Source organism: Xenopus laevis, chromosome 4S (genome assembly GCF_017654675.1).
Source record: "Xenopus laevis strain J_2021 chromosome 4S, Xenopus_laevis_v10.1, whole genome shotgun sequence".
NCBI lineage: Eukaryota > Metazoa > Chordata > Amphibia > Anura > Pipidae > Xenopus > Xenopus laevis.
Genome location: NC_054378.1, coordinates 37829054 through 37842192, shown reverse-complemented (window position 1 = coordinate 37842192; position 13139 = coordinate 37829054). Strand labels below are relative to the sequence as shown.

The window sequence follows — 13139 nt, the reverse complement described above, 5'->3', positions numbered from 1 at the left end:
GTGGAAAATATATATATATAACTGCAGCTATTGTTATTATTCTGTGATGTTCAACCCAAATAAAAATGATTGAACATAAGAAATAGGTATAAACTGGAAACTGAATGACTTTTTATACTACAGCCATAAGTAATTTAGTGATAAGTAATTTAGTTCCCCTAAAGCTGCAGTTGTACTCGCCAAAATCCAGATGGTCTTGTCTTAGGTGGTTATTTATCCGAATTTATCTCAGTATTTCAAATATCAAACTTAGAGCAATTCCAAATTCCCGAATGGACCTTATTTATGAAGCACAAAGCTCGAAAAAATAGGGTTGGCCAAACTTAGGAGGTTTCCCAGAAAACTCTGAATTGTTTGGAGTTTTCCGCAATAACTATAATTTTTTCTGCGTTTTTTGCGGCGAAACCCTGAATTCATTGGATATCAGTACAGACATCCGCGCAGACACTGGGACCTTCCCCATTGACTTATACAGGACCTTGAGAGTTTTTAGATGAGACTTTAATAAATGTCAAAAAATGTGTAGGTTTTTTTTTCTTTTGCGCCGAAAACTACAAATTATTTAAGGTTCGAATATTCGGAGCTTGATAAATAACCCCCTTAATGCATGATTCAGCATGGTATTTTCAATTTACAATACAATTTACAATCACCATTTAGCTTCAGAGTTTGTTTCTATTGTATTATTTTGGATATATTGGGCATAAAGTAATAAAGGTATGGGACTTGTTATCCAGAATGATTGGGACCTAGGGTTTTCGGGGGCTGTGGAGTTTTAAGGGAGCTTTCTGTAATTTGAAAAATTTAGTAAGTCTATTAAAACATGTAATGATTAAATACAAAGGCAGGAATACAGGCAAAATGAAAAACAACAGTACGGTGTACCCAGGAATGTATTACAAAAGATGAAATAGTATGTTTATATACCCATGACCTTTCACAATTTTCACTTTTTTTGCAAATGTTTGAATCTGTATATTTCACCTTTCAAACTCTTTCATTTCATTTAAAGTTGAATATTTCTTTGCTGCTTTCTACAAACAGCCATCCATCTCTGTCAATCTTATTTATTCCTAGTCACTCAGTATTTTTCTCTTATCCTGCATGTAAAGCTCATGGGACTGTAACAAAGAATATTTGGTCACTTAATGCAGAAGAATTTAAGTCAACTCTTTACTTCAAGGTCACATTTGCTATGTAAATTCTTTATTTCATCTTGACATTGCTATTGTAGTCAAGTTTGAAGGATTATTGCCAAGACCCCACTAAGAATTTACTGTGTTCTTTCACAGGAAAGTGTTTATTTTAAAATCCTCTGGTTAAAAGTAAATAAATGGTTGCTTCTTATGTGAAGACTTTCACTTATAAATGCACAACCAGTACCTTTATGACACATAATAAGCTGTTTTATGAAAGCAACTATTGTTACATCATGGAGTTTGAATTGTTTTGATTTTTTTATTCTATAGGTGTTATAATTGTCAACATTTCAAACCCTCATCTTGACAAACTGGGAAGCAGATATTTTGACAGTGAAATCCCAGCTCACATTAAACTGACCACACCGGTACAACCATAAATTATTCAACCAAATTCTATTAAACAGCACAGGACAGTAGTACTGGATTATTTTAGCTAAGTTTATTTAGCTTTGGGGAGCAGTTATTTCATAGTATTGTTGTTGCCCAGTTCCTGCCCAGTTGCATTTAAGGAAAAAGTGCTTCTTGACCAATATATTTGTCCTTCAGGATTATTATTTTTTTTTTTTTAAACTTGTTTTTTATTGTAAGTGACAAAGTATAATCACAACAAATATTCATACATGTTTCCATAAAGCGGAGAGCAGAGCAATTGTGATTACGATCATATAGCAGTTCAATAACATTTTAATAACATTTTAAACATTCAGCTCAATTATGGTTTATAGCAGTGGGGGGGGGGGGGGTAGGACCTGTGAGGATTAATTCAGATAGGAGGTCAATAGTCTGTTAGTTTGATGACTTCTGGGAGGCGCGGTATCAGGTCTTGATGGTTCTTGTTGTAAAGTTGCTAGATATTGGGATGATTCCATGATCAAAGGATGATCCTTGAGAACTTCCATCTCATACCATGACGTATGTCTAAAGGTGTAGATTGTGAGGCATTTGATGTGTTGTGGGAGGTGTGCTATGTAGGTAGACCAGGTGTTGAAGAATTTTAATGTGTTGTGTTCTTTCCTGGTTATGGTTTCCAGCCAGTCCATATGGAAAATATGGTGTAGTTTTCGTTTCACCAACGTCATTGAGGGAGGGTCAGTGTGTAGCCATTGTTGCAGTATCGTTTTCCTGGCAGCTGCTGCCAATCTGCCCATGAGGTGTTTTTCAGTTTTCGTGATTTGTGGAAATGAATTAAGTGTACTGAACAGAGCCCATGCTATGTGTATTTGGAGGGGTTTCCCTATTATCTGTGCACCATATGAAATGACTTCTTTCCAAAAAGATTGCATTAAGGGACAAGACCACATGGTATGTATCAGATTTGCTTCAGGGGCGTGGCATTTTAAACACATAGCTGAGGAGAGGTTACCCATTTTAAATCTTCTGAGTGGAGTAAGATATGAGTTGTGGAGAATTTGCAATGACATTTCCTGATACCTGCTTGCCGGAAGTAATGTCATAATTTTAGTGTGCTGTTTCAAAATGTCAGATTCTGTGGTATTAGGTATCTCCTTAATCCATTTGAAAGTAGGTTTATCATCATTATCTATGTCTAGAAGTGGTTTAATGGTTTGATAAATGTGTGAAGTTGTGAGTTGCCTACTTTTGTTCTTCCATAGTCGGTTTAATACGTTATTTTTGTCATTATTTGTTAGAAGTTTGATTGTAGTGTTCGCGAAGTGAATGATCTGCAGACTTAGGTATAAGTGGGTGTGTGTAAATGGAAATTTTTCTACCAGCTTGTCTAAAGAGAGTACTGAGTTGTTACTATCTAATATGTCGTGTATGTTCCGTAGGCCGCTAATACTCCAGTCATATAGTATGGGATTCCGCATACCCGGTGGGAAATCTTTATTATCTAACCACGATAAGTAAGGAGAGGTATATCGTGATAGATTCTGGGCTTTCCTGACTGAGTGCCATGCGTTATACGTGTCTAAGAATAATGGATTATGTCTAATATGTGTTGGAATGTGTTGTATAGGTGTATGCAATAGATAGTTGAGAGAGTTTGGTCTAGAGAGAGTGTAGTGTATAAATCTCTATTTAGAATCCAGTCTCCTGCATATCGAAGAAGGGCTGCTTCGTTGGAGACTTTAAAGTTAGGAAAATTGAGTCCACCTAGGGTTTTAGGTTGTTGCAGTTTAAAAAGGCTAATGCGTGGGCGTTTTTTATTCCATATGAAAGTTCTCAATATTTGATTTAATTGTTTTAGATCGGTAGGTGTAATGCAGTATGGCAGCATCTGTATTGGATATAAAAGTTTGGGAAATAAAATCATTTTAACGAAATGTATTCTGCCTAGAAAGGAAAGATTAATGTGTTTCCATTGCAGCGTTTCTTGTTGTATAGTGTCAATTATTTTCCTAATGTTTAAGGAATATAGATCTTTATGGTGTGAGGGAATGTGGATTCCTAAGTATTTAATGCTTTGTTTAGTTTTTTTGAAAGGGAAGTATGGAAGCCAATCCGTGTTTACTGTATGGTATAGTTGGAGAGCTTCTGATTTGTCTAAATTGATTTTAAATCCTGCTATTTTGCCAAATCTATGAATATCTGTAAGAGAGCGGGTATTTCCATTTTCGGCTGATTGATAAAAAGCAGGATATCGTCAGCAAAAGCTGTCACTTTAAGATTAGTTTGGCCTATTTGTATCCCCTCTAGTTGTTGGCATTTCAATATATGTCGTAACAGCGGGTCGATTGCTATATTGAAGAAAAGAGGCGATAATGGACAGCCTTGGCGTGTACCTCTACTAATTACAAATCTATCCGAATTAGCGTAATTTACCGTTATAAATGTGGTGGGCGAGTGGTATAATGTTTTATATAGATTGAAGGTCTGGAGTATTATTTTTTATGCTTTATGATGGGTAGGAGTTAGTTGAAACAAGTGTAATGTAATTACTGTGTGATCTGGTCACAATGGTACAGTGAATCTCAGTATTGTAGACGTTAACCTTTTAATTGACATGATTAGTTAAGTGAATTGTTTTGAAACTGCTGGGGTAAGAATGTTAAAGTAGAATTGTACCTTGCTAATAGGTGATGTCATAACCCCCTACTTTGTTTAGGGATGGCTGTTCCATTTTGTCATAAATGGTCTGCTTCACACATATTTCAAACCATCTTCTTTTTCTCGGTCCCAAAATATGCATATTGTTCAAAAGGATTCCCATTGTCCTTTAGATATAAATAGGCTGCTGAGTTTTTTCCTGAGGAGTTACACAGTTAAAAAGTTAAGTTGGATTGAAAAAAGACCAAAGCCCATGAAGCCCAGGCCCTCCAAATGCACCCAACACACATCTAGATGTAGCCAGTGGGATTTCACATTTCGTAGCATTGTGTCCCGACACCAGCAATTTTTTTAGTATATTGATTCTGATGGACTAAAACAATTGCACTCTAGAACTGCCCAAAGGCAGGACTCCACACTAAAAAAAATAACAGTGCAACAAAATGTGATATCCAGATGGCTTTATCTGTATATGCACACTCCTACCGAACCTTCCATACCAGTGGCGGAACTACCGGGGGAGCAGGGGGTGCGAGCGGGCCAGGGCCAAATGCGGGAGTATGGAGGGGGCGGGGCCCAGCTGCGCATCACGCACCAGGGCCCGCCCCCCTCTAGGATTGCTACTACTCCATACACTCACATAAACTGTATCTACCAATATCTATATAATATCAATATCACTATAATGGACAGCATATACCACATTACTTTGCTTTTACTTTTGTACTGGGACTTTGTCTGTGTCAGCACAATTAATGCACAATGTAATTGCAAGCATCCTAAAGAAGCTTTGAAAGCATGTGGATATCACCAGATCAGAACTATACTGCAGATGTGTTTGTTGACTTAATCCTGTTTAGGTCCAGCTCAGACTCTGGTGACTCTAATTCCCTTAAGGGATTCTTTCATGTCATGTCAGTTGAACTGAAGAAGCCACTTGGATGAGTGGTGAAACATTTTCACAATTATGCAGCCGGACCAGATTCTGTAGACTTACCACTACTATACTGTATACTGCATGTTTCCATGTTTCCATGTTGTGATGGGAAGTCCAGTGTTGATCAATATGTATGCTAGGGCTTCTTTGCTTCCTAGTGCATAATCTGCAATTATAAAGGGCAAGCCAAGATGTAGATATATTAAGGGGCAGATTAATTAAAGACCAAACAGGAAATTACATAGATGTCAAGTCGTGTTCAACTGGTCTGAGCAATTTAAGAAAAAAAAAATATTTTCAGTTGGTGTCAGAAACACCCAATCAAATTCTTAGGGGCCCATTTACTTAGCTCGAGTGAAGGAATAGAGGGAAAAAAACTTCAAATTTCAAATGTTTTTTTTTGGCTACTTAGACCTTCGACTACGACTTCAACTTCGAATCAAACTAAAAATCGTTCAACTATTCGACCATTCGATAGTCTAAGTACTGTCTCTTTAAAAAAAACTTCGACCACCTAAAACCTACCGAGGTGCCATGTTAGCCTATGGGGAAGGTCCCCATTGGCTTTTTAACAATTTTTTGGTCGAAGAAAAATCGTTTGGTCGATGGATTAGAATTAAAACTTGCGGTAAATCCTTTGACTTCGAAGTCGAAGGATTTACATTCGGCAGTCGAATATCGAGGGTTATTTAACCCTCGATATTCGACCCTATGTAAATCTGCCCCTTAATCTACAGAGCAAATCACTTGCCTTGATTAAGGATTTAGATAATTATTTTGTTACACAGGAAATCTCTATTTTAATGCTTAATAATAAAATACAGACCATTGTTTAATTGACCCCAAAATGCCTGTTATTTTTTGCACTTTTGTGCAGGATTTTTCCCAAATTGTTTTTAAGAAGTGTACTTAACGTTGCTTAAATACCAACAGGAAACATGTAAGAACAAGCACATCAATCTAAAAACAAGTCTGTATGACATTGTAATAAAACAGAAATGGAAAGTAGGCGAGCTAGTTCATCCAAATCATTGTTTTATGTTTGACATTGTAGAACAGAAGCATAGCTTTACTTGCCATTATATTTTTGTTCTTATTTTCATGACTTATAAGGAACAACCTGCTCTCCAGTTTGTCCCACAAAACAAATTAAAAAACGACTTTAGTCCATTTGCTCAAGAATTAAAGATTCTAGCCTAGACAACGTAATTAACACAACACACTTTTATCCCTCTGTGTACTGTAGGTCAACACAGTATTTCTAATAAGCAGTCATTTGTTCTATATATATACATCATTTGCATGAAACTCCCACTCACTTTAACCTTTTTTGTTCACAGGTCGAAGGGGAAAATAATGTGCATCAATGGAATGCATTGCTATGTTTTTTAAGTGTATCTTGTAAACTAAATGTTTGCGTATAATTGTCTTCTAAATGTCATTTCCCTTGTAAAGAAATGTATTCTCCAAAATATTGCTTTTAGAGGCTGTAGTAATTATATACTTGGGGAATGCAAGCGCAAATGTCTTCTGCCTGGAAAGCAAAGAGTTCGACCTTTCTCTATTAATGACACCAATAACAGTGAAATTCGTCAACAAAACCATCACAATTATAAAACAGCCATTAAACTGTAGTGGATGTTTAATAAATATGTTTTACGATAAAACCTGTTTGTGAAAAAAGAGTTAGCATTCCTGTTTTGCTGTTTGTAGAGAGTTAACCATACCATCCTGTGCAAAAAAAGTGTACTGTACATTACTGGGTGTATTTTTAATCACTGCAAAGGATTTTTCACAGGATGCATTCCATTAAAAACAAATTACTTAATTGCTTCTATTCACTGGAGGGGTGCGAAAAGCAAGGAATTTATTATTAAGTAAGATTCAATGCAATAAGCATTGTGTTCGCCTTACATTCAGGTAGAACGCCTACAACAGTATGCATAGTAGTGAAGTATAACAACATGTGGTGCTTTGTAGGCTCAGTAGCAGCTAATGTCAACATGCTTTTGTCACTGGTAGTTGTTATACAAGGTGCACTTCTTCTGCTCTGTGTGTGATATATATATATATATATATATATATATATATATATATATATATATATATATATATATATATATATATATATATATACAGTACAGTATATGTTCAAACAGTTATGAGACCTGTTCTCCTGAATGCTCAGGATGTGTAGTTTTCCAGATAAGAAATCTTTCCATAGTTTGAATCATCGTACCTTAACTCTACTAAACAAAATATATATAACTATTAAATAAAAACAATAGGACTGGCTTATCTCCAGTAAGGATTAGTTATATCTTAGTTTGAATCAAGTACAAGGTACTGTTTTATTATTACAGTGTAAAAGGAAATTACTTTTAAAAATAGAGTATATGGGAAATGGTCTTCCCATAATTTGGAGCTTTCTGAATGATGGGCTTATTGATAGGGATGGGCGAATTTTTGGTGAAACGAAACGGGTCAAATTCGCCCATTCCTACTTATTGACAACAGATTCCATACGTGTGTGTGTGTGTTTATATAGTTGTAGAAAGTGGAGGCACTCACAGATCTATGTATTAATGAATTTATTGAATTATTCCATTTTTCCCTAACTACAATCATCCTCAGGTTCTAAGGGAACCGAAACACGTAGATGGGGGAAATATGTAAATAATTCAATAAATTCATTAATACATGGATCCATGAGTGCCTCCCCTTTTATATATAAAAAATAAATATCTATACCATGAAAAGAACCTCACTAAACAGGGCTTGTGATTGAAATAATATAATCAGTTTATTGCTTCAACGTTTTGGCTAATTACTCAAGCTGTCTTCGGGAAGATGATGAAGAAGAAAAGCACTCCAATATTTCTTGTTAGTGATGATTTATTCCACTGTGCATACCAACGTGTCCACGTCAAGGATCCTTGATAAAGGTCCAAACGTGGACCGAAAAAGGTCCCAAGAGGGACCAAAACGTTGGAGCACTGTAATGTGTGTATAATAATAAAAAGACACTTATTTCACAAGGGAAGTGCTGGAAGTGCTGATATATATATATATATATGCTTATAGGTTTTTTGGGGTACAAAAAGTAACCATGTTTTCTATTTTAAACCCTTCCTTTTAACTAGCTGTATGAGTTAACTATGTGAAGCATCTGTAATTACTAACTTGTCACTTATGAGAGACAGTCACATCATTTGTTTCAGACCTAGAGGTCTAAAACTCAAACACAGCTTATAGTATGCCAAAAAGGAAGAGGTATTATTAGAGCAAAAACCTAAAAAGAATTCTGCACTTGTTTAGAAATGGTGTAACATAGCTTGTAAAGCTGGCTATAAATGTACAATCATTCTCTGCAATCTCCCAACCTACAACTAACATTTCAGATTAAATAAAGTAGTAAAAAAAACAAATCAGACAATTTTCTGGCCATTAATTGACAGGTATCAATCGTACAAAAGTCACCCACTGACATTGTTGAATAGACCATGCATGCAGAGATATTATGGTTAGCTGATATAAATCTTTTAACCCGTCCTATTGACTAAACGACCAATCGCCATGGTACAAAAAATGTCAGCACAACCCACGCACGGTCTTTGTTTTGTATGTCTTAATCTCCCCATCTATGGCCAGCCTTAGGCTTGTATTTGAATGTAAAGGTGTGGGGGGGGGAATACAAAATGACTTCCTCATAAAGAATAAGTGATAAGTCCCTCAAATGTTTCAGTAAAGAATTAGCTCTAGTATGCAATTTGTATCCAAATTTGCTGTCATTGTACACACAGGCCCAAATATATACCAAATCCCAGTCCTGGTGTCCCGCCGGCCCAGTCTCACCCTGTGAATGGTAAGCGTATACCACATTTGTATTTATATTCACTTTCCCTTTCTGTTTGCTTCCTCCTCCGCAATTTGGCAAATGTGGGAACCTTGTCTAATATACGCTGCACATTTTGTAAAGCTGATGATTTATGCATTAACATAGAAATGAGAAAGCAATATGCTTTACCCTGTACATCTAGCCAAAGATTTAATGAATAATCGGGCGGAATAATAAAAGTAATATTTCTTTTTGTAGACAAAAAAAAAGAAAAACATTTGTGCAACTTTAATATCTGTACATTATGAGATTTACATAATTTCTGCTTTGACAACCAAAAAAAATAAAACGCACTGTGAAAATCTTATAATAGCAGACACAAGGCACCGAATCCCTCAAACCTTTTTCTATTTATGTAATCAGTAAAAAGCAGCTGCAGTGCGTATACTTTTTTGTGATTGCACTCAAAATTGATTGTTGTAGATGTTACTATTTAAAAGAACAGTAAAAACATGTCTTCACAGTGACACCTTATGTCACAGATTTAAGATATTAATCAAGAAATCCATGACTGTTTATTTCTAAGATTCTAGAAGAAAAGAGACATTATATATATATAAAACACACAAGGGAAAGTTGTGCTCACCACTATTTTTTAAAACCATTAGGCAGGGGTGCAATGAGGGTGTGACCACAAAATACATATAGTCAACTACAAGATTCCTCTGCACTCAACCCATTATCAATATATTTAAGACAGAGACATTTTGTGCATACTGCTAATAAAAAATGCCTTACCCTTTAAACAACACAGGGATTGTTTGTCCATATATTGCAATATATTTAAGCTGGCCAACTACGTCAAAGTCATCCCATATCTGGCCAGTCCTACGCTTAATTTTCATCTGATTCATTAAGAATTCAATTGCTTAATTATACATTTTACAAAGGGACTAAGCTTTACCTGCAACTTACTAGCTGCTTTCAAAGTTCCCAAACTTGGCTGCCCTTTTATTAGACACCAGTGGGATCACCTGACTATAGCTGGGAGGGGTGGGAGCTACAACATGGAGCTGGTCACTGCTCCTGTATAGCTATAACAAACAAGGGAAAGTTGTGCTCACCACTATTTTTTAAAACCATTAGGCGGGGGTGTAAAATGTATAATTAAGCAATTGAATTCTTAATGAATCAGATGAAAATTAAGAGTAGGACTGGCCAGATATGGGATGACTTTGACGTAGTTGGCCAGCTTAAATATATTGCAATATATGGACAAACAATCCCTGTTTTGTTTAAAGGGTAAGGCATTTTTTAGTAGCAGTATGCACAAAATGTCGCTGTCTTAAATATATTGATAATGGGTTGAGTGCAGAGGACTCTTGTATTTGACTATATGTATTTTGTGGTCACAGCCTCATTGCACCCCCGCCTAATGGTTTTAAAAAATAGTGGTGAGCACAACTTTCCCTTGTTTGTTACATATATATATATATATATATATATATATATATATATATATATATATATATATATATATACAAACAAGCTGAAATGCCGCTCCTCATCTTTCTTATTGGGTGCACATGGGCAAGGCTTAATTTACATACTAAACAAGGTAGCCCCAGCACCCTCAATATATAATCCCCTGAAAAAATATTCTTGCACAACTTTTATATTTTTTGGGCAGGTGGCTCTCTCCTTAAATGCTCGCTCTCCCAACCCCCGCCTAATGGTGTCTTTGGTAGTGATGGGCAAATTTATAAGTCAGGCGTGAATTTGCTGCTAATTTTCGTGATTCGCCGCCAGCTAATAAATTTGCGAAACGGCAATGAACATTTGCTGGCAAAAAATTGCCGGTGTCCAAAAAAAAAACTGGACGCCGACGTCAAAAAAATGGACGCCCATCACTAGTCTTTGGAAGGGATCATGCTAAATAAAGAGAAAAGCAGGTATGGTCTGTCTCCCCCCAAAGGTAACACTTTATTTTTTCACTTAGGATTGGAAAGGCGCATGGACATTGCCTCGACAGGGCGCGTCAGCTTATGCATCTTTTGTACAAATTTTGTAACTAAAAGTGTCTTTTTTTTAAGAAAGTTACAGTTCAGTTGTGCAAGAATATTTTTTCAGGGGGTTATATATTGAGAGTGCTGGGGTTACCTTGTTTAGTGTATATATACAGTATATATAAAATACACAAAAGCCATGAATATTGTGTAAATGATATCCTTATAAACAGTGAGTTCTTATGTTCTTATCAGTTATAAAAGGTGAGTTTTGATGTCATTTTTGTCATATGACTCACTGAAACTTGGGTATTATAATAAATAAAGTACCCCCAGTTGCAAAATATGAGGATATTAGAGGTTACCTCGGAGTTCCATGACCTGTATAAAAATTTTATTGGTCATGAAACTCCTCGGTAACTTATAATATCCTTATAATTTACAAAAGGGGGTACTTTATTCACTATATATACATAGTTACAGGTAGATCGATCGATAGATAGAGAAATCAGTATGTCTGCAACTAAAACAAACATTGTTTCACTATGACTTGCACATGATCTTGTTGCCTTTAGATGGCACTGCTAGCCAACATTAACAATCAATGCAAGCACGCTTTGATTTAAGCCTGTACCTGTTTTCTAGCTAACACATAATATTTCAAATGTGTAAACAACAATAAAAAATGTATATTTTAGGTATAAGACCTCATCTACCATGGTTTCTGATGCAATTTATATAGCTCCCTTGAATAGGACAGAAGATCTGCAGCAGTGGTCTAGCCATAATATTTCTTTATTGTAACATTATTTTCCCTCGTAAAATATAGAAAAGGAAAAGTGTTCCTTCACATGTACAAGGAAAGGATGTATTATGCATAAGTGCCATTTTTAGGATAGATTACACCATAGCAAGCAAAATCATTCCCTAGAACTTTTTATTTGTTGTATTAGTGGGAAAATGTATTACTAGAATGTAAATACACTAATAAAGGTAAAGTAATTAAAACGGTAATGCTTTAATATTCAGAATTAAAGGGCATTGTATGCTTACTTTTTCGAAAAGAAAATAATTTATTGCTTGTAGTTGGCTTTTTTCTTATGCATCCACATTGTATCAGCTGGAGCGTTTTATAAAATAAAGGCAGTTTATTTCATAGATTGTTGGGCCAAGTTTTAGGCCAATAAATTGGGAACATGTTTTTAATGTATTTTATTTTTGAGTTGTACATTTAGAGCAGTCAGAGCATTGATTAAACATCATCATTTGCTGCCAGCATTTATTGGCCTAACAGTGACTGTCCATAAAATAATTGCATGTTTTGATAAATGAATATCTTATGTGAGATTAGAAGACTAGCTTTTCCTCAAATACATTTTTATATGATGTGGACAGCAATTTTCTAAAATAATTTCGAAGTAGTATTTTTTTGTGTGTTGTTGCTGTTTTTTCTCCCATGATCCTTCCATTAGGAAGCACAATGGATACGTCGTCTGGAAACACTGGAACCCCATGGCCTTAATCGCGAATATGACTTACATCCCATATACCGATAGTATTTTAATGATTGTTTTTAATGTTAGTATTAAATCATTTTGTCCACAAACATTGGTCATTTTTATTGTCTTGCAGATACCATACTATGAGAATTAAATCCTTTACAGGAAGAATAGAATCTACAGGAAATAAGTGGATACTTTTCCATATGCTATAATGTATCTGACAATGTTGCCTTTATGTCCCTCTTTTTTTGTATCAATCAATTTTGGTTTTTGGTTGTTGGCCCCTAGAGGGCGATCTAATATGTGAGTATAAAACTGTGCAATCAGCAGTAATTTGTTAACTTGACAAAGGGCCACATAGGCCTGAAACGTTGTTTATTCGAGATCCAAGCCAGAGAATGCAATAAAGGCTTTTTAAGAAAAAATACGCTTTGGATGGTGCTGTGATTCTATTTTCGTATCGTTTATCCGGTTGGAGTGGACAACCCTGCACGTGCACCATTTCGATATAATTTTGGTTTGGGTGAGTGCTGACCAATTACTCCATCCATCCTTCCATTAGGAAGTCAAAAATTCTGTTCTCTGCCGAGCCATACTTGTTTTCAGAATTCAGTATCTTGCTTTTTTAAAATGACAATAGCAAAA

The 13139-nt window shown here is 35.5% G+C and overlaps 1 long non-coding RNA gene across 1 annotated transcript; it reads right to left on the bottom strand.

Moving 5' to 3' along the window:
- Nucleotides 1–1070: 1070 nt before the first annotated feature.
- On the bottom strand, nucleotides 1071–5286 carry LOC121393222. Its single transcript, XR_005960865.1, has 3 exons — nucleotides 5209–5286; nucleotides 4230–4410; nucleotides 1071–1121 (listed from the first exon to the last, which is right to left on the bottom strand). It is a non-coding gene; the product is annotated as an uncharacterized LOC121393222 (long non-coding RNA).
- Nucleotides 5287–13139: the final 7853 nt, after the last annotated feature.